This window comes from Rhinatrema bivittatum, chromosome 9 (genome assembly GCF_901001135.1).
Source record: "Rhinatrema bivittatum chromosome 9, aRhiBiv1.1, whole genome shotgun sequence".
Taxonomy (NCBI): domain Eukaryota; kingdom Metazoa; phylum Chordata; class Amphibia; order Gymnophiona; family Rhinatrematidae; genus Rhinatrema; species Rhinatrema bivittatum.
Genome location: NC_042623.1, coordinates 76,782,819 through 76,803,846, shown reverse-complemented (window position 1 = coordinate 76,803,846; position 21,028 = coordinate 76,782,819). Strand labels below are relative to the sequence as shown.

The 21,028-nt window shown below is 39.8% G+C and overlaps 1 long non-coding RNA gene across 1 annotated transcript in view; it reads left to right on the top strand.

Annotated features, from left to right (window-relative positions):
- Window positions 1–1,489: 1,489 nt before the first annotated feature.
- Window positions 1,490–21,028, top strand: part of LOC115099314 — a 34,454-nt gene continuing 14,915 nt past the window's right edge. The window contains exons 1-3 of the long non-coding RNA XR_003858742.1: window positions 1,490–1,950; window positions 9,125–9,221; window positions 11,131–11,278. This is a non-coding gene — a long non-coding RNA (uncharacterized LOC115099314). The remainder of the gene's footprint in view (window positions 1,951–9,124; window positions 9,222–11,130; window positions 11,279–21,028) is intronic.

Genomic DNA, 21,028 nt, shown 5'->3' with positions numbered 1-21,028 from the left:
TGTCTGAGGTCCCAGTTTGAGTGGTCCATCTGGCACAGCAACGGATGGTGGCAAGAAATGACAAGCGCCTAGAGTAGAGAGGACAGAGCCACAGATCATGAAGGCAGAGAGGAGTCGGTCACGTGAGTTTCAGTGGGTGAGTCTTCTGGGAGAAAGGGGAATGGTGCCAGTTCTATTGCCAGGGTGTTGAGGGATTCCAGTGCAGACAGTTCATCTGATTGTTTTGATATTGGGAGCCCCTCTGGGAATAGCCTGAGTGAGTGGGGTAGGGGAGAGACCGAGGTGTCTAGGGGCCCTCTAATATTGACTTCCTTGTTCAATCATGGGAGAGCGTACCCAGGGCTCGTTATGAAGGGAACAGGAAGTGCACATATAAGGATGTTTGCAGGATTGTTGAAGGGAGGAGGAACAAAGAAAGGAGAAGAGAGGAGGAATGGAGTCCGATTTGGATGGCCCCAACAGGAAGGTACACAGGAATATCGTTATTTGGACAGGGGAATTTATGAATGATGAGAGTCATGGGTCAGGAGGACCCTTTGCAATATGGTCTCATGTGGAGCTGTGCTGACACTGTCCTTCAGGTGTACTGAGTATGTGATGGTTGGGCATGGCTCAACTGCGGAAAATCCCCAGGCCGATCTTTAACCGGAATCCGCCCCTGCATCCATGTGAACATTTACGTGGGTACTTTCAAAAATTGAAATTGCACCCTAAATGATTTTCTACTCCCAGGAATGCCCACTTGTAATATCCATAAAAGTGCATGCGAGATTGCTTCTGTGCATAATTTTATGCGTACAACCCCTGAAAATTACCTTCATAGTCAAGTAACTTTTTCTACGTTCCTACAGTTGGATGAAGCAGGCAGTGATTGGGAGACTGGGTGCTTAAAGGTAAGTCTTGAATTTCAGCATGTAGACATGGTTGAGTATAATTCTGAATAAATGAGATATAGATGAGGGCTATTGATCCTCAATATTCAGAACACAGATAAGGTGAGGAAACCTTTCAGCACTCGTTCATTATACTGAAATAGCCCTGTTAATGCATCTGAGACAGGTTCCTGATATATATCATTATTCATTTTAGTTCATTTAAAATATGCAAGCTTGCTTTATGCAACTTAAAGCTTGATTCAGATGGCTTAACATAAAAGAGAAAAGGTTAAAAAATTCTCCAGGTATTCCACTAATAGATTAGTCAGTGGAATGATAGTTATGATAATGATAGTTATGTTTTATTTGTTTTTAATCTATGTAAGTACAATTGTAAACCACCTAGGAATGTTGATAGGCAGTCTATAAATTTTTAAATAAATAAAATACAGTATGATGCTTACTTTCAGACATTTAAAAGTTTTCAAAACATGTTGGTTGGAAAACAGTAGTAGAAATGAACTTGGTGAACTAAAAGAAAACAATAGCACAAAAGAATGCAGCCTGCTTCCTGGAGTCTCCTGTCATATAGTCAGTCCTCATATCCCAAAAGACTCCGTAAAAGCAAACACTAGTTTTATAAAGCAAACACAGAAGCCCTGGTCCTTCCTGTTTTTCATAATGAGGTCACCTGTAAAAAGCAGCCAGACATATCTCAGGTGTTTGTTTTTGTTATGTGCTGCAGCTGTTACACAGAGAAAGGAAAAGATTCCTTTTCCTGTTATTTGGTTTTTTACCAGTTCCTGTGTCAGGGCCCAACAGCAATACCATGGACGAGGAAAGGGCTACGCAAACAATTTCTTCCTTATATGGGTCATCATTGGTGCAGCAAGTCATTAGAGGATGAAATTGAATTCATGATGCTATACCAACATATAAGACTGCTCACACAAGTGAGATGGAAACTGATCAGCTAGCAAAGGCAATAACAACTGGCAGAGATGGATGAATAGGACCATGCTAGTCAGAGACTCATTACTTTTGAAACTTAATAGTGGAAATGCAGTTGTTCTCTGTAAGTATTGTTACAAGCAAAAATGAGGGTTAAAAGCTAAATAAATATCTCACACATTTTTCCGTGTATGCTTTTTGTTTTGATTGTATTATGTTGTATTATCAAATTTATTATTGCATAAGTTGTGTTTTTATTTTAATTATAATTTGTGAATTGTATTAAATTTTGGTGTGTACCTCCTTGAGGCTAAGTGATAGAAAGGCTCTTTAAAATTGGTTAAATAAATAAACTCATATGTATGTGGATTTGTGTTTTATGTCATTTCAGTGGTCATGTCCTGGGTTTACTTATATCAAAGTAAATATTCAGTTGATATTGAGAAATATTTCTTAAATGGAAAATTTGTTAAGCTAAAGAATTTCAAACTAAGATTTAATGAAACCGAAGATGGTAAACTAATGAGAAGAAATCATCTGCTTCTCAACTTAATACAAATATAATATGTGCATTTATTAGATTAGTTGTTAACTGTTTATTATTTTCAAAATAAAATATCCAAAATAAACTTCCCCTCATATTTACCATTGTTTTATAACCTTGTGAGTTCCAAGTGTTTTTACTTTATCATGGACTATAGGGAAACGTCTGACCACAAATACTTCTTTAATGTAAATTATATATTTCCACGTAGTAGCAAAATGTTGTATACTGCTGCTATTAGAGTTTGTGATTACATTTTTTATACAAACAATAATTATAATAATCATAGGTTAGTTTGTTTTTTTTTTAATTATTTTAACCCATTTTGACTTAGAAGTTGTGAACTGAGAATTTTGAATGTTCTTAATCTAAAACAGAGCCAGCAGGCACCAACTGTCAGAAATTAAATTATCTCAGTGGTTCACAGACATGGATCAAATTGTGTCAAGCTCTGAATCACAATCAAATATCATGAAAATCACCTTAAAATTCCAGCTTCCCAACAGCTCTTAAACTTAGGTGCTTATATGATAAAATGTAGGCCATAAAGCTTTTATCATGCACCTCAGTAGAATTTTTAAACCCAACCTTCAAAACTGCCTGTGATACACAAGTTGCAGAAGTAGGTGAACATGCAGAGATTTATGTAAATATTTTATAAACTTTGTGATGACTTATACAGAAGAGTACATTTTCAAAGCAGAGCAATACGCATGACTCTGGTTTGAAAATTCCTAGGTCGGCCCATACTCACACAAGGTTCCACCCTGCTCTGAGCAGAGTGTAACTTGGTATGAGTAAATTGATGTGCATGCATTTGAGAATTGAAAGTATGTGCGTAAATCATTTCCCTGCCCCAACTCTATCCCAGGTGTCTCTTGTAGCCACACATAGAAGTATGCACTAAATTGGGTTTTACATAGACTTTTGTGACTGTAGAGTCCCAGCTGATTTTCAAAAGGACATTTAGGCCCACAAAGCTTGGTTTTATGCACATAACTTCTTTTGAAAATCTACTCATAAAAGTCTTTAAGACGCATGTAGAACATTCAATATGGCTGTTCCCACCCTTAGTACATTTAATTTAATTTCATGTAGATATATTTTTCCAACTTCCACAATGAAAAAGGTCATTCCAAAGCAGATTACAACAAATATCATTACAAACAAATGACTTACATTATGATTTCTCACACAAAAAAAGCAAACTTTCTAAAAAATTAAACACATAAAATAATTGAAATTAAAAAAATCCATACTGGCATACAAGTAAAAAGAAAATTATACTTACAATACCTGTACCTAATTAATTTAAGCAAATAACAAACTCCATTTCCATCCCTACTAGTTTTAAATGAAATGTCACATTTCCTATTGTGAGAAGGCCATGGGGTAAATATATCATCTGGTTGCCATGCTAGACTCTAATCGATTAAATAAAAATGTCTTTGAATGTTGTCTTTAAATGTAAGATCCAAAACTCATCACACTGCCAATCTGTGGGGTCCATGTGCTAACTAGCATTAATACTGGCATGGTAACAGGATTTACCTGCTGTTTTTAATGCTGGTGTTACATCACTGGAGTGGTGTGAAGGGTGCCTTACTGCATCTGAGAGAAGGCAAAGACCTGCAAATATGCTGGGGCAGGAGCAGAATTCCCAAAGGCAAAGTAAGCAACCGACGACGAGGGCTGGATGCCCAGGTTGGGAACACTACAGAATTCCATGCATGGCAGTGCCTTTATTTAAGGCATAACTTCAGAAGGGAGTAACTGGCTGTCCAACTACCTTAGGGTAGTTGGGGATTTTTGAATGTTCTTAATCTAAAACAAGGGTAGTTGGAGGGGGGATATAGTGGTATGCCTTAAGCAGGCAACTGGCATGAAAGTTAATCACACCTTCTGGGTAGTAGTAGTTAACTTTCCTAAGTGGCCCATGTTAAACCTGTTAGGTGTTATCACTGAATATGCTATCCAGCATTAATATCCAATGTGCTCAATAGCAAATATTTCTATATTTTTTAACTTTTTATTTATAAGAATTTCCAATATAAACATGAGAACAAGTACAAAGAAAAATTAAGAAAATCAGCATTCACCACAAATACAAATTCAGAAGACATCTACAATATAAATTCCTGTGCATACTAACGGGGATAAGAGTCATCAAATTTTAAAGAAAAAGCCCTAAGTATGGATATCAGAAATTAAGACAAAACCACTTCTGATTATGTAAAGTAATGGAGCTCACCATACAGGAAAAGAAGTCCCTTGTGGTGAACATTCTAAATCAAGTCTAGATAAAGCTTGTCTTTCATTAACTGAATCAGAAGAACTAGATCATAGAAAGCATACTTTGTTCCAGCTAACTTAACTACACATTTACAGGGGAACTTTAACCAGAAAAATACCCCCAGTTGTTGAACCCCTGGTCTCGAGAGGAGAAAATGTTTCCTCCAGAGTTGAGTGGCCTTGGCTACATCTGGGAACATGGCAGTTTTTATATTGAAAAAAAAAATCCTCTTATGAAAATACAATCTCAGTAAAAAATAAATCCTGAGCAGAATCCAGCAGTAGATAACTATCAGTTTTGAAGGAATAATATCTTCATCCTCAGATTTTTCTAAAAAAGAGGACAGAACTAAGAAGTTACTAAGCATTTACTGGAAGGACGTCCAGGACCTGGGTATCTATCAACAGGCTCCTGGTGATGCACAACATATGCCCAAGTCCCTCGCCTTTCAGTGATATCCAGGACTTTGGTGTCCATGAACAGGCCCCTGGTGATGCACAACATACACCCAAGTCCAGAGCCTGGGCGTCCAATAACAGAGGACCAACAAATAATAAATCAATACCCTCAACCATCAATCAATATTGTGAAAGAAAAGGCAAGTGGAATCTGAACAATTTATGAACTGAACAAACAACAAATAATATTAAAATAAAAACATTGAACAAGCACTGCAGACAGGAAAAATGAACAAAGATTAAGCAATTACCTTACTTGTTGAAAATCCAGCAATGTAGAACTTACAGGAAAGTTGAATATTCAGAATGACAGGCACCAGTCCACACCAGTCAGCATAGAGCACAGGACCAATCTGGACTGAGCACAAATGGACAAATGGACTTCCAACAGCTACTTATATACCCTGCAGGATTATGACCTCACATTATGATATCAAGTTGGGGGTGCACCTTTCAATTTCAAAATATTAATAATTTTTAAGCATTCCCATATTCCATTGACAGAAGGAATGTGCGTCAATAATGCCCACACATTGTGCATGTGTGATGCAACACAGACATCTGATGCAATAAACTGGGTAGTGCTATGTATGCTGTTTTTTAAACAATGTGTGATTTTTTGGCGCCCTTTTCATTTCAGTTTCATTTTAATACTACATCAGGTGCCAAGGAGGAATGGCAGCACGCATGTTATGAAAACTGGATGCACTCAATGGATGCATGTTTTTTAGTGCGTGATATTGCATCGGCCTCAAGGATATTGAACAGTAGTGGTCCATAGATATGATCCTTGAGGATCTCCATTTATCACTCTTGTTTTTTCAGAATTTATTCCATTTACCACTACTCACTGATGTCTGTCAGTCAACCAATTTGTAATCCATTCCAGCACCTTGGGACCCATTCCTTGGCTTCACAATTTATTTATGAACTTTCTATGTGGGACCGTATCAAAAGCCTTCTTGAAATCTAAGTAAACCACATTGAGTGCTCTTACTTGATTCAATTCTCTAGTCACTAAATAAAAAAAAAATCTGATTTGTTTAAGAGGACCTTCCTGTTGTAAAACTATGTTGTCTTATATCCTTTAACCCAGTGGATTGCAGGTAGTTAGTTATCCTTTCTTTAGCAGTCTCTCCGTTAATTTTCCCACCAGCAAGGTAAGGATAACCGGCAGGGAGAAGGCTGGAAACTACAGGCCAATTAGCCTTATCTTGGTAAGGACCAGTTCAGTAGATCCTGGAGATGGGATCTTCTGACTTTGGAAATCTCAAATATTATTTATCTGGAACAGTACTTTCTTTAAAGAATTTCTGCAGTCAGTCCTCAGGAGGAAACAGAGGTGGGCAGCCATGCTATACTGCTTTTGGCTTCTCCACCCCAAGAGACACTAACCTCCCACTGCTGATCCCACTCTTAAGTGATTCTTCCTTCTTCACTCCCTGTTATACAGTAGAGAAAGAGATGGAAGCAGGAAACTGCTTTTCCAGATTTTACCTCTGCCTCTGTAACTGCTTTCTTCTGGCTAAAATAAATTCTCTTTATCTTTGTTGGGTGACTTCTGGTACACACACTAGTATCATCTGTGCTGCTTGTGCTCGCACTAGTTTTCTGTACAGGAACAGGTTTTTTTTTTATCTTTTAACCATTTCTTCTCCTATTCTTGTCAGCTTTCTCTTTTATACCACAGACATTGACAATAGCATGATGCAATTTTATACAGTGGTACTGGCTGGGGTCTTTAGTGTTACAATATGCCCAGTAGTATGGACCCACAAACATGCAGTCTCTTTTCTTGTGAAAAAGAAACCATAGTGCTGTACTTTGTGTTTCCACCAAGTGAGACACAAACAATAACACTGAGAAAGGAAAGGTTGTGGTGCTATATACCTGCTTCCAGCAAGGCTGAAAAAACACACCACTCCAGGACATAATTCTTCTAAATCCATTTTTTTGCAAATACTGCCTCCACTACCTCACAAGCAGTAATCATGAAGGAGAGCAGTTTTGGTTATGGGTGCTGCATTTCTTCAGCCCTCACTTTTTGTTGCATATAATGCATCAAATGCTAAATAACAGATGAGACCAATAATTGTAAGAACTGTAAGGGAATGGAGTTTAAAGAAAATGTCCAAGAGGGCATGAAATCATTAAAGATAGCTGAGTCCATCTGTCTACATGCTAGGAAATGTAGGAATTACTTACCTGATAATTTCATTTTCCTTAGTGTAGACAGATGTACTCGGCTTCCTGCCCTCGGCTGCCACATGAGTGTGTCAATAGTTCTCCTGTAAGGCTCTGGGTCCCAAGGGATTACTGGTAAGTGCTCATCCAGTCCTTAGCTTGGGGTACCTAGAATCTTATGTGAGTTCAGTTTTTATGGTTGGTTGAGTACAGTTCTGGTTACCTGTTTTGAATCATGTTTTTTAATCAACTTTTTTGCTAGTCTGTCCACAGTTGCTTTTACTGGCAGGCTGAGGTCACTCTAGAGCTATATAAACTGTGATGTCAGCTTGTTCCATCTCTGTATGCTGGCAGGGGAGCATAAACCCACTGGTTCTGAGTCCATCTGTCTACACTAAGGTGAACAAAATTATCAGGTATGTAGTTTTTCCATTAAATGTTGGAAACGTTATATTGACAACATATTGTCGTATGGCAAATCTCGCCTGCATCATTAATGGAGTTCCATTCTTAGCTGAACTTTCGAGGGCCAGTTTTGAAATTTACAGTAAATTTTCATGAACAGGAAAATTCTTTCCTTGACATCAATAGCTTTAAAGGTCAATTTGTTCTAAAAACCATGATCTATCGCAAACCTAATGAATGTAACAACCTGCTTTCTTATGATAGTTTTCATCCTGTCAATTTTAAGAAGAATCTCCCATTGGGACAATTCTTGCATTTATGTACTTTGTTCAGACATCGGCAACTTTAAATTTCAGGCTAAGGTGATGGCTAATCTTTTTTTAGATAGAAGTTATCCTCTTTCCTTTGTGAAAATTGCTTATTGATATGCCTTACACAGTAACAATGACCTTTTTATTACAATCGTGAACACAGAATCAAACTGACAGACAGACATTTCTCTTAAGACACTCTACAATTTCAACAGTGATATGTAGATCAGTTTACAGACATTGGCTGATTTACAATGCACTCATCCTCTGTTTTAAGAGCCAATGAGATTTGCCTTCTCAAAGAGCTGTAATATACATGATCAAGTTGTTAGAGCCTCAAATTTTAAGCCTAATTTATCAGCAGATTTGGACACCAATTGTGAGAGATTTTTTGATACTCAATCAAGATCCAAGAAGATTTTGTCACCTTTCAGTCTAGTAAATCTTTTCCCACGATTGTTAATACTTCTTGCAGAGTATCTTTTGTTGTTTACATTCTGAGTTGTCCATGTGGTTTGTTTTATATTGGAATGACAAAACAGATGCTGAGGACTCATTTCACTGAACATAAAAGTTGTCTTAATACAAGAAAAATGGAAGCACCTTTGGTTGCTCATTTTCTTCAATTCCAACATACTTTTGCAGACATACGATGGGTCATTTTACAAATGTGCGACAACACTGGCATAGAGGGGGGGGGGGGGGATAGGGTTCTCAATTTGGCACAAAAGGAATAAGCTTGGATCTTTCGTATGAACACAGTGGATCCATATGGGCTGAACAAGGAAATCGAATGGGCTGTATTTCTTTAAATGGAGATTCCAGTGATGTCATTGAGGTGTTTGCTTGATGATTACATTTTAAAGGATGCTATATGTCTTCAACTCACATGAGTAATGGCGTGAGAGAAAGCCACGTGCAGCTAAGCCTTTTTCTTCTTTGCCTGGGATGCCATGCTGAGATAATAAGTGTGTTGCCTTGCCTTTGAGTCTCACTTCGGATCTATGTTCAACAACTATTTTAATGAACAACTATTTTAATGAATGTTCCTTATCAACTGGTTTATCTACCTGTTTTGTTTCATTTCATATTAACTTTCACAGAGCACAAGCTGGTGTTTTTGAATTTGAAATTAAAGCCCCTGAAGCAGGTCTCTCTAAACATGGTGCCATGTCGGGCGCAGTGGGACTCTGAGAATAAGTGAGCACTACTATTTTGTTATATTTTTTATATTTCACAGTGGTTCGATGAGCAAAAGACAAAAACATATGAATAACTTTTTCTTTAACCACTACTAGTGGACTGATGATTATATATATGACCAATTTAGCAGAGAAAAGTTGCAACTAATCAAGTAACAACTTTTGTGTTATGATGTTCCTTATAAATTAAGCCTCTGTTTCTATTGAATATTAACATTTCAGTGATTTGAGTGTTATTCTTTTGAATAAATAGTAGAGTGACATATTATTTTCTCTCTCTCTCTCATAAAAATCTTTTCCCTGGTAATGCACAGCAAATGCAGGCATAACATACCCATGTGTTAAGGCCCTAAAGCAAAATGATAAATAGCCCTGTTGGTGTCTTATCTGTAAATTAGTAGAGTAAATCCATTTTGTCTGTGGAAGAGCAGCAATATATGGGATCTATGAATTATTTCCACCTGAATCCAGAAATCCAGATAATTCAACTATGATACTCATCTGGGATCATGATACTGACCCATGAATGCTATGTGGATGTCCAGAATTTTTCCTTTTCAATAATAGATTTGGAGGACAATTTTCAAAAGAATTTTCCCAGATAACTAACAGTCACACAAGTAAATTTCCATCAATAGTACTTTCTCTGCAATAAAAAGGGGAGGTACCATGACGAGTTAGGGTGGGGAAGGTGAAATATGTCTGGGGATTTCATTTTGAAATTCACATGTCTACTTTACTGCTTTCCAAATGCTGTAAAGTTCCCCATGGTTCCTGCCAGTCCTAAATTTCCATGAAAACTCAGCTGGGTATTTCACTTAGAAAATTAGCTTGCAGGTGCACAGGTAGAAAGCACCCATAGACCTGCAAGCTTGCCTGCACTTTAAAAGTGTCCTCTTTTTTGGGAAAAAATGGAAATCAACTCCCAAAAAGGTTCTTATAAGTCTATCTAGAGTCAAAATTGCTCTCTAGGACTCATACAATGTTAGAGTGGTAAGTATTGAAAATGTTCTATATTTTGATTTTGATTGCAGTACAAAGACTGTACTTTGGCATTTGTCAGTTCTCTGGTTTAATTGGAAGTAGACAACACCTTTGGGAACTTCAAGCTTGTTATAATAACTGAACAGCAAAAACTGGAACTGTTGGGTCCTCACTAGTATGGCCTTGAAACATGTGTTCTCCCCCACCCCCTTAGAGAAAAGAACCCTAAAGCCTGAGGGCTATTGGCATACACATTGTTCTCTCTGATGTATTTTTCTCTCAACTGTGGCACTCACAGCAAACAAAAAAAAAAGTAACATAATTTTATCTCTGCAGGTTGTCAGAGATTTAAACTTGCCCACAGTGCTTTCCTGCAGGAAATTCTCCAATAACATAATTCCCATTGAAAAATCAGTTTTTAAAGACCATATGCTTATGTTTAAGAAACAAGTGAAAATTGCTAGCTGAGTGCTGGGAGTCATTTATCCATCACACATAGCATGATGTCAATCTTTTATTTGTTCCTTCTAGAAACAATGCACAATTCTAGTGAAATAATTGTTAGATTTTATTTTTAAAAGGAACATATCAATACTAGCATAAGTATTTACATAATTTTCTGTACATCAGTGTCAGAAAAGCTGTTTTATTGTGTTAAGCACATTTTTTAGTTATTGTTGAATTTACTTTTCTATTGAGCTGTATTCTTTTTCTGATTGTTATTATTTTATTAGCAAAATCATGTGCTACCTTTTGGCATCTAAAGTTAGTTGGTGAGGTGTGTGCCATTTTCGTAACAAATTACAGTTTGAGTTTATGGTTTAATCATACTGCTCTCAGTCTGACCAATGCTGGAGTAATTTTTACTAATGAAGTTTGCTGCAATAATCAAAGCAATGAAGGTCCCTGTTGCTTACTTTCAGAATTAAGAGATTGCAAGCCTCATGTTTACCTGGCTACTAACTGTTAATGACCTATCCTCCTGAAATATGTCCATGTGAGGATGAGGAATGCATCATCAGAAGCTTGGATGCTTTATATTTTGAACTTGGCTTTTATTCATTATATCAGGTATTTTATGCATAAATATCAGAACCTTCATTCTCCAAGAAGCTATCTCTTTGGAAATTGTATGTGTCCAGTGTATTATAATATATTATGCAAATAGCTTCTACTGAGTGTCTGTAGCTTTATCGACCCTACAAGCTCTTTGTGGTATAATTGGATGGAAAGCAGCTGAGGGAAATTACAGCTCTGACTCTACTTCAAGTGATTGTCAAAATCTGAAGGCTTCTAGAGTGAGGGTCCTTATAGAATATAGATTTGTTTATTTATTTATTTTTAATTTTTATATACCGATGTTCCTGTATATGATACATATCGCGCCGGTTTACATATAAACTGAACAATCGCCGTGAGGCAGGTACAAAGAACATGAGGTATAATGAACAAAAACACAAAAAAGGCAACAAAGAACATTTGGTACAATAGAAGTATACTGAGGTATAATATAAACATTGGGCTATAAAGGATAAGACCTCAAAATAATACTAAGGTATAAAATAAACTTAGGGCTATATAGGATGAAACCTCAAAATGAACTTAGGGGAATGCCATGCTAAAGGGAAATACTGGAGATGGTGGATGTGAGTAAGGGGGTAAGGTCATGGATACAACAAGGAGTCCCTGATAACTCACAGCTGGGAGTTTTTGTGTTAGATACCTCAGATAGGACATTCTCCTACATGTATTGTAGAGCACAAGGCAAACCAGTCTTCTTGCAGGCAGATCTCTATTGAAAGGTGTGTCTTTTAGACATATTAGTGTGTGCATGTCAATGAAAGGTTTTGCAGAATAACATACATACATACATCCATGATTTTACAAAAATGCATGTGTGTGTGTATGAATTCACATACATGCAAACATTTTTGCAAAATCACAACATATATACATATATTTTCTAGAATATATATATATGTATTTTATAATCTGCTCAAATCGATGCACGCAAATTATAAACTATGAGGGTAAAACTGTGCAGCCCCATATACTCACATTAAGGAGACTTCATTCTAGGGTTGAGAATCATTTTTCTAACGAATTGAAATATCGTACGATATTTCTAAATTCATTAAAAATCGGTTAAAAGAAGGAAACGATCAATTTTACCCCTGATTTTTCATAAAAATCGTTTTTTCGGGTTAGTGCGCACTAACGGGAGTTTATTTTTGTTACTTTTTGTTATTTTTTGCTATTTTTGTTAGTGCGCACTAACCCGAAAAACGATTTTTCACTAAAAAAAAACCGGGGAAATGCGGGAAAACAATTTTTTCCCACAGCCAGACGATCCCGATAGCGGAAACGATCGGGCACCCGATTCACATCCCTACTTCATTCCATTACTACTTAAATTTCCCTTAGTTAACTCTAGAGGAAACTATGGCACTTTTTATACCATCTCTAAGGATGCTGGGATTGGTCAAACTCTTTGGTTTTTGGCATGAATGGAAGTAGATATTTCAGTGAACCCTGGTAGGCCCCACAGCATGCACAATAAGGAATAGGACTGTGCTCTTACAAGTCTCTTACAGACCTAGGAGGGACTGTGCTTGAAGAGAAGAAAAGAGAGTGTTTTTGACCTTTTTTGGGAGAGAGCTTTGTTTTCCTTCATCTACTCCAGCTTGGGAGAGAATTTATCCCTGCCTGAGAGGAATTGAATAGAGTTCTGCTTTGCCCTATTACCAGTCTTAAAGGAACTGCAGTTGGCCAGAAGAGAGAAGTTTGTTTTTTCCATTTTTGCTCAGAGGAAACATTTTACCACCAGTTTCCTACCCTCCTAAAGGAGGAAAGTTTTTCTGACTTTCCTGTTATCAGGAAGGGACACGGACTCGGGGAGTTGGAGTGAGAAGGACAAGACACTTGAAATTTTGCTTTATTGTATCAAGAGAATTTGAAGTTTTTTGTAATTTGGACTTTGATCAACTTTTTCCTAAGTTGTAGTAAATATTTATTTTTGAACACCACTCCAAATGTCCAACCTGTTTCTTTCAAGCCTACTGAAGCACCGGTCAAGACATTAAGGCAGAGCTTTCCAAAGTGTGTGTCGCGACACTTTAGTGTGTCGCCTGAGGTGTGCCGATGTGTCGCGCAAGCCCGGTGCACGTGACACACCGGCAAGTGGGAGCCAATGTGGCCGCCGGTGGACCTCATCCCACTGGCGGCTGAGCAGTAAAGAATCGCTGTGCTGTGTGCCGCAGACACACAGCAGGAAGATCAGCATGGCCGTGGTGGAGCTCACCTCACCACGGCCTGAAGAACAAGGTCACGTCGAAACATGCAGATGCTCCGCCTCCTTCCTGCCCACGCGGCCCCGGAAGGAAAATGTTGCCGGAGCCACACGGGCAGAAAGGGGGAGGAGCATCAGCTGCGTGCAGAAGAGGAGCAGCATCATTACAGCGTGTGAGAAGAGGAGGAGGCCCCCACCGCGGATCGGTCCGAAAAGATCAGGGCCTCCGCCCCCGCGATCGGCCCGAGAAGATCAGGGCCACTGCAGAGCCTGTCCTGCAGCGACCCGTGGAGGAGGCCCAGAGGTAAGAGAGAGGCTGAGGGCCCGTAGAGTGTGTGCATGAGGTGCGTTGAGAGATTGGGTTGCGTGTATGAGGTGCGTTGAGAGATTGGGTGCGTGTATGAGGTGCGTTGAGAGATTGGGTGTGGGAGTGAGGACCTGAATGTTTGCAGAGACAGCATGTGAGAACCTGTATGTGTGTGCGAGTGACAGCATGTGATAGTGAGAGCCTGTGCTTGAGCAAGACAGCATGAGGGAGTGAGAGAGAGCCTGGGTGTGTGTGAGTCAGACAGCATGTGCAAGAGAGAGACTGTGTATGAATGATTGTATGAGAGAGAGTATGTGACAGTGAGAGCCTGTGCTTGAGCAAGACAGCATGTGGGAGTGAGAGAGAGCCTGGGTGTGTGAGAGTCAGACAGCATTTGCAAGAGAGAGACTGTATGAATGATTGTATGAGAGAGAGCATGTGAGAGTGAGAGCCTGTGTGTGTGTGTGTGTGTGTGTGAGAGAGAGAGAGAGAGAAAGCATGTGAGAATGAGAACCTGACAATGTTTGAGGGAAGAAGACAGATGGAGAGAAAAGAAATAGAAAAAAAGACAATATGAAAGGAATTGGCAAAAAAATAAGAAAGGGGAGGTGGAACAAAAAAGCCTGTGACCAACCGATTAGAAAACTAAGTTCAGACAGCAAAGGTAAAAAAAAAGAAATAAATTACTTTTTACTGATTGGCACATGTAATCTTTGGTAATGTGCAAGAGTAGCACTTTCTCTATGCGGATCTCACAATGTACGAGATCAACATGGAGGAAGTGGAAACCCATGGGGCCTGCACAGAGGAGACAGCAGAATGGGCTTCAGTGCCAATAGCAGCAATCAGCGCCTCCCCAATAGCCATGCGGCATCAGTGACAGTGGCAGCAGAGGAATGAGAGAGGCTCTGAGGTTGCTGGCAAAAGAAAGAGAGGGGGTCTGCCTTTAGTGTGCATGTCTATGAATGGGAGTCTACCTAGGGGTGTATGTGTGTGAATGCATGGGTGCCTGCCTGAGGGTGTGCCTGTGTATGAGAATGTATGGGTGTCTTCCTGGGGTTTCTATGTGTGAGAATAGGTGCCGGCCAGTGTGTAGTATATATATGTGTGTGTGAGAATGAATTGGTGCCTGCCTGGGGGTCTGTGTGTGTGAGAATGAATGTGTGCATGCCTGGGGGATGGTGAGGGAGTGGTGTGAAAATGAATGGGAGCCTGCCTGGGGGTCAGTTTCAGTGTGTGAGGATGACTGGAAGCTTGCCTGGGTGTGTGTGTTTGTGTGAGAATGATTGGGAACTTGCCTGGGTGTGTGTGTTTGTGTGTATGTGAGGGAGCCAGAGAGAGTGTGTATGAGAAAATCCAGGGGAGTAAGAGTTTGTGTGGGGGGTGTGTGTGGAGGGGGAGAGAGTGTCTTAGAGCCTGAGAGTGTGTCAGTGTCTGTGAGAGCGAGAGGTTATGGTGGGTATAAGAGCATGAATGTGTATGTATGTGTGAGACAGAATGGACATGTGAGTCTGTGTGAGAGAGGATAACCTCCTAATCCTGGACAATATCAGGGTGACTGGAAATCAAGAGCTCCCACGTATGGACAGCAGGGGCTTTTTAAAATCCTTATTAGTTTTAATTATTGGGTGTTATTTGATATATGTGCTGTTTTGAAATATTTTATTGGTGTTTGGGTAATTGTAAAAAATGTATATGATTTTAATTAATAGAAATTCTATTTATCAGTAGTTTTAAAATATTATTTTATTAGTATGGTTTTACTATTATAACTGATGCTTTATGTTTCTTGATTTTATTTGTTTTATGAGGAATGGTGGTTCTATTTTTCCATTGTTAATACACAGAGTCTGGCTTCTTGGGGTTTCCATTTCAGTTTTTGTCTAATTTGTGCTCCTTTATTTTGTATTCTGTATTTGGTGAGGGTCTGTCTCTGCTCTGTGGGGCGGATTTTAAGAGCCCTGCTCGCCTAAATCCGCCCAAAACCGGGCGGATTTAGGCGAGCAGGGCCCTGAGCGCCGGGAAGCCTATTTTACATAGGCCTACTGGCGCGCGCAGAGCCCCAGGACTCGCGTAAGTCCCGGGGTTCTCCGAAGGGGGCATGTCGGGGGCGTGTCGGGGGCGGGCCCGGTCGTTGCGGCGTTTCGGGGACGTGTCGGCAGCATTTTGGGGGCGGGTACGGGGGTGTGGCTACGGCCCGGGGCGGTCCGTGGGCGTGGCCGCGCCCTCCATACCCGCCCCCAGGTCGCTGCCCGGCGCGCAGGAGGCCCGCTCGCGCGCGGGGATTTACGCCTCCCTCCGGGAGGCGTAAATCCCCGGAGAAAGGTAAGGGGGAGGTGTAGACAGGGCCGGGCGGGTGGGTTAGGTAGAGGAAGGGAGGGGAAGGTGAGGGGAGGGCATTAGAGGATTCCCTCCAAGGCCGCTCCGATTTCAGAGCGGCCTTGGAGGGAACGGGGGTAGGCTGCGCGGCTCGGCGCGCGCCGGCTATACAAAATCCATAGCCTTGCGCGCGCCGATCCAGGTTTTTAGCAGATACGCGCGGCTCCGCGCGTATCTACTAAAATCCAGCGTACTTTTGTTTGCGCCTGGAGCGCAAACAAAAGTAGGCTATTCGCGCTCCTTTTAAAATCTGCCCCTGTGTGTGTGACCATTATGAGAGATTCTGCTAGCATAGGGATCTATAGCAATCTGGTTTGTTTTGTTTCCTCAGTAGGTGGTGTATTGGTATTCTAGGACCCAGTGTAATATTTACCCTTGCTTTTTCACAGGTAGGGTTATTGTTGTTTGAGTCCTTGGTGTTATTACTGTTATGTTACAATGGGATTGCAGTATAGATTTTGAGTGTCTTTTTTACGAGGTTTTATTTTAGTTCACAATGTACCTGGCAGTGGAAGGTGTTTGTGCTGCTGTTACTGTGAGGTGATACCAGCATTTGAAAATATCTTTCAGTATGATGAGCTGTAAGGGAAACATTCAAGCTCCATTGTTTGGGGGAATTTCAGTGGATGCACAGAGTTACAGAACTGGAGGTGCAGGATTTATATTGACTTTCTGTTCCTTCCTATAAATTCCAGACTTCACTCTCATAGCCATATATAATTAGTTGAATGAGGCTATCAATAATTTTATAGTGTGAAACTGGCCAGCTTTTTAAAATTACGCAGAAGACCCTTTGGACTTTATTAACACCAAATATTCAAAAGCTGTGTTCATCCCATCAAGCTCATATATCTCATTAAAGAGGTAAATTGAATAAGACAATAACTTTGTTTTATTATTGTTATTCATAAATTATAACAATAACATTATTCTTGGAATATTATATATTTTTAATATAAATGAAAGGTTTTCACAAGATAGGTTGTGTCGTGAAACATTTTATTATGTATATATTTAAGGAAACATACGTAAATTGTCGAAATACATTTTGTTCATTTAACCTTTAACCTCTGGTTTGCTAGTAGACTGAATTACTGTGTCCCGAAATTATGTTTGTCTAAAAAGTGTGTCACCAACATGAAAAGTTTGGAAAGCTCTGCATTAAGGAGTGAGTACATTTGTGACAGTGATTGAGTAGATCTTGAGAGTGCTCAAGTGTCTTCACCCCCATGAGTCCAGGATCCTAGAGGCTTGTCGTCCTCCCTACCGGAAGAACACTGGCACCCCGGTGGCTAAGAGACTATGTAGATGAGGAGAAGAATAAGAGGTCAGGGAAGATAAGTGGCCTCGGGAACTGTTCTATGCCCCTGTATTATGGGAAGTCCCTGAAGAGGGAGATAGACGTGTATATGGGACTTTGTGCAGTTCTGTGAAAGTTATCCTCGGTGTGTGTAAATTCACTCAGCAAAACTACCCACACCAATGACCAGATCAGTTCTAAGTCCAAGCAATAGTTTTACTGGGGTAATTTTCAGGGCAAATTTACAATTATATATTCACTTTGAAAATTGGTATGATTTCTATGGGCTGTTACAACATTACCCTCTGAGTGTATATACTGTATGTCTCTTACATCTTCTCCAAGATATACCTACCCCCTCATTTATCAAAATGCGCTAAGGTGTTTTCGCATGTGATAAGGGCTTATCACATGCAAAAAGCCCTGTTAATGCATGCGATAATCCCTTAATGCATGCGAAAATGCCTTATCATATGGTGTGATGCAAATCTGAAAAAGAGGAGGAGTTGGGGGTGGGCTGGGTTTACCATTTTGTGAATCCCTATTGCACAGCTTTAATGCTGATTTTAGTAGCCACAACTGTGTGATAGCTTGTGTTACAGCTGTATCACCTGTTGCAATGTTTTTTGTGGATGCTTGTTTTGGTAGTTTGAAGCTCCCAGAGACCTAACCTAGCTATCTGGAACCTCAGGGGAGAGAGAGAGAGAGAGAAAGCCTAGGCATGATGTGCTCACATTAGATAGGTATTTATATCCCTATGGGAGGCTCTCAACCTAAGCTTTGGGTGAGTGTCCTCACTCCGAGGGTCATCAAATCTTCACTAGAGAGCACTGTTCTGTTCGTACATCTCACTTTGAATGTCAAACTGGCCCCTAACCCCTACACTAATACCTAAACCTCACCTTGAGTTACTAGGTGGGCCTCCCATAGGGATATAAATACCTATCTAGTGTGAGGGCATTATGACTCTCTCTCTCTCTCTCTCTCTCTCTCACACACACATTCTGGCACTTCACATCAGTGTTATTGCAATAAAGTGCCTATTATCATAAAACATGCCCCTTTTTGTATCACAGGTGATATTTAGTGCATTTTGATAAATCCAGGTCAGAGTGAAGTGCTTCCTGTTTCACATCAAGGGACACTTTCCTGTGCTTTTCCTCTCAGTAAATAATTTAACAAGAGGCCCATCGCTGGATTAATCATATTTAGAGCCTTAAATTCCATCTTATTGGGCTCAATTAATTTAAATTCAGGTCTTAGAAAATTTCAGGAGGAAAGATATTTGGCAAACAATGAAAATAAATCACATCATATGCTGAAAAATAGGTTCTCATACTTTGCCCCTAAAGTTTGAAAGATAATAAAAATTCCTCTAATATGAAATATAACTATGTGATTATATTAAAAATCAAAACTAATATTTATATTGAATTTCTGCAGAAAATATTTAAAATAGATATTAGTGTTTATATATTATTGGAGAAACATATTTTAAAATTGAAATGTTTAATAGTACATTAAATAAAATTGAAATGTTTTAATTTTTTCTCAATGTCCAATGAGCAAATTATTGCACAGTTGATGCAAAGGATCAGTACTGCTTTTATAGGTTTTGAATAATGATTTCTATTAGCTGAGTTGACCATTTCTTCTCAGTGACTGGGTATCAACAACTACAATCTGTTCTATTCCATTTTTAAAGAGAGTGATGTGAAACTAAATGGAATCATAGTTCATCATTTTGACAAGATCCATGTGAAAAAATGTTAAGGAGTGACTGTAGCAAATTACATTTTAAAGGGATGACCTTCAACCTACCTTCATTGTCTCACAAGGATATGAAGTCCTTGGACTCACAGAGAGTAATCTTCACTAGTGTGCATAGGAACAGCTAGCCAGAACTGAATGTGAATGGGCACTGTAGCCAGTCTCCCACCCCACCCCATTCCACCCTCATCCCATCTGGGTCTTCATGGCAATGACTACAAAAACCCTTTTAATTTTAGGCAATACTCAGTCTCCCTGCCTGTCTCTGATGTTTCCCTTCTGTGGTTAAGTCAATTACTTTATACACGTGTTAATCTCTCTGGATGCTAAAGAGCAATTATGTAAATAAGCTTCCACCCAGCCCAGACATTCCTGAACTTTGAAATAGCTAAGAGAAGGGATAAATAATTATCTTCCATAGGTAAACACAGACTTTGATGGCTTCAGACTTTTCTAAATTAGTGCTTTATTAATGTTCAAAAATCAAATCAAGAGAACCTTGATATGTGAAAGTATAGCAAAACACAAATATGCAGAGGAACAGAAAATCAAAGAAACAATGCAATTGGCATTATTTAGTTTATAACTAGGGGAGAACATTAAGAAAGAAAGAATCAGTTATATACAATTGGCTATTTACTTGTTCCTAAATCCAAGAAGTATTATGAAACAGACTCAGTTGGAATATTTCTGTTTTGTAAGAATGCTCAATCCTTCCAGTTGTATATTGGATCTAAAAAGATGTATTTAATTCCTTCCAGTTTCACTACACACTTGCAAGGAAGTTTTAACAGGAATCTTGCACCAAGAGCAGTCACCTTTTGGGTTTTTTTAAGAGAAATAGTTTCCTTCTATGTTGTGTTTCCCTAACAGTGTCAGGGAACACAGCTATTTTCTGTCACAGGAAACAAATACCCTTAAGGTGAAAAAACAATGTCATTTGTTTATCAGATTCAGGAATAAAACTTACTAACAGAGAAACTTTATCCATTACATCTGATTGCAACTGCTCTAAAAAACCTGTTAAATTAAAGTTATTAGGGCTTTCCAAACTGTGGGTTGGGATCCCAAATGGGGGTCACAAAACCTTCGGTTGGGGTCATAAGTGCCTCAAATGGCAGCACTCTTCAGGTGGCAGCAGCAGCAGCAGCATTAGTAGTAGAAGGCAGCATGGAGCTTGTCAGCTTGCACACCCTCACAGGCCCTGCAATGGCACTGCCCTGGCATGAGTTTCTTTGGTAACAGGAAGCCTTGCATGAGGAGGGTTTGGGGCCCCTGCGGGGCTTCCTGTTACCAAATAAACTCATGCCAGGGCAGTGCCACTAACACTGCTGCCACTTGAAGATTACAATCTGGCTTGGGACCAGCCATGGAGGGTTGGGGGGGAGAGGCAGAGTGTGTATGGGCCAGCAGAGATTGCTACTGCTTCTCTCTCCTCATTTACCACTGAACCTAGCCAAGAGGAAAATGTGGACTCTGTCATCCTGCCCTCTCTTCCCACCAGTTGACATCCACCTTTGGCACAGTGCCCAAAGGAAAATAATGCCGCTGACCCTGGCCAGGGAGATGTTTGGAGGAGGGGCTGAGAGACAGGAGGGGTTGAAAGTTGGATTAAGGTAGATCAGGATTGCCTGTAGAAGGTGAGATAGGGTGGGAATGACAGTAGATCAACTGGGTGATGTAGGAGGAGCTGGCGGGGAGAGGTGATCAACTCAAGGGAAAATGAAAAAAGGGTTGGAGGGGAGGGAAACAGAAGAGGGGTGACTGGAAGTTGAG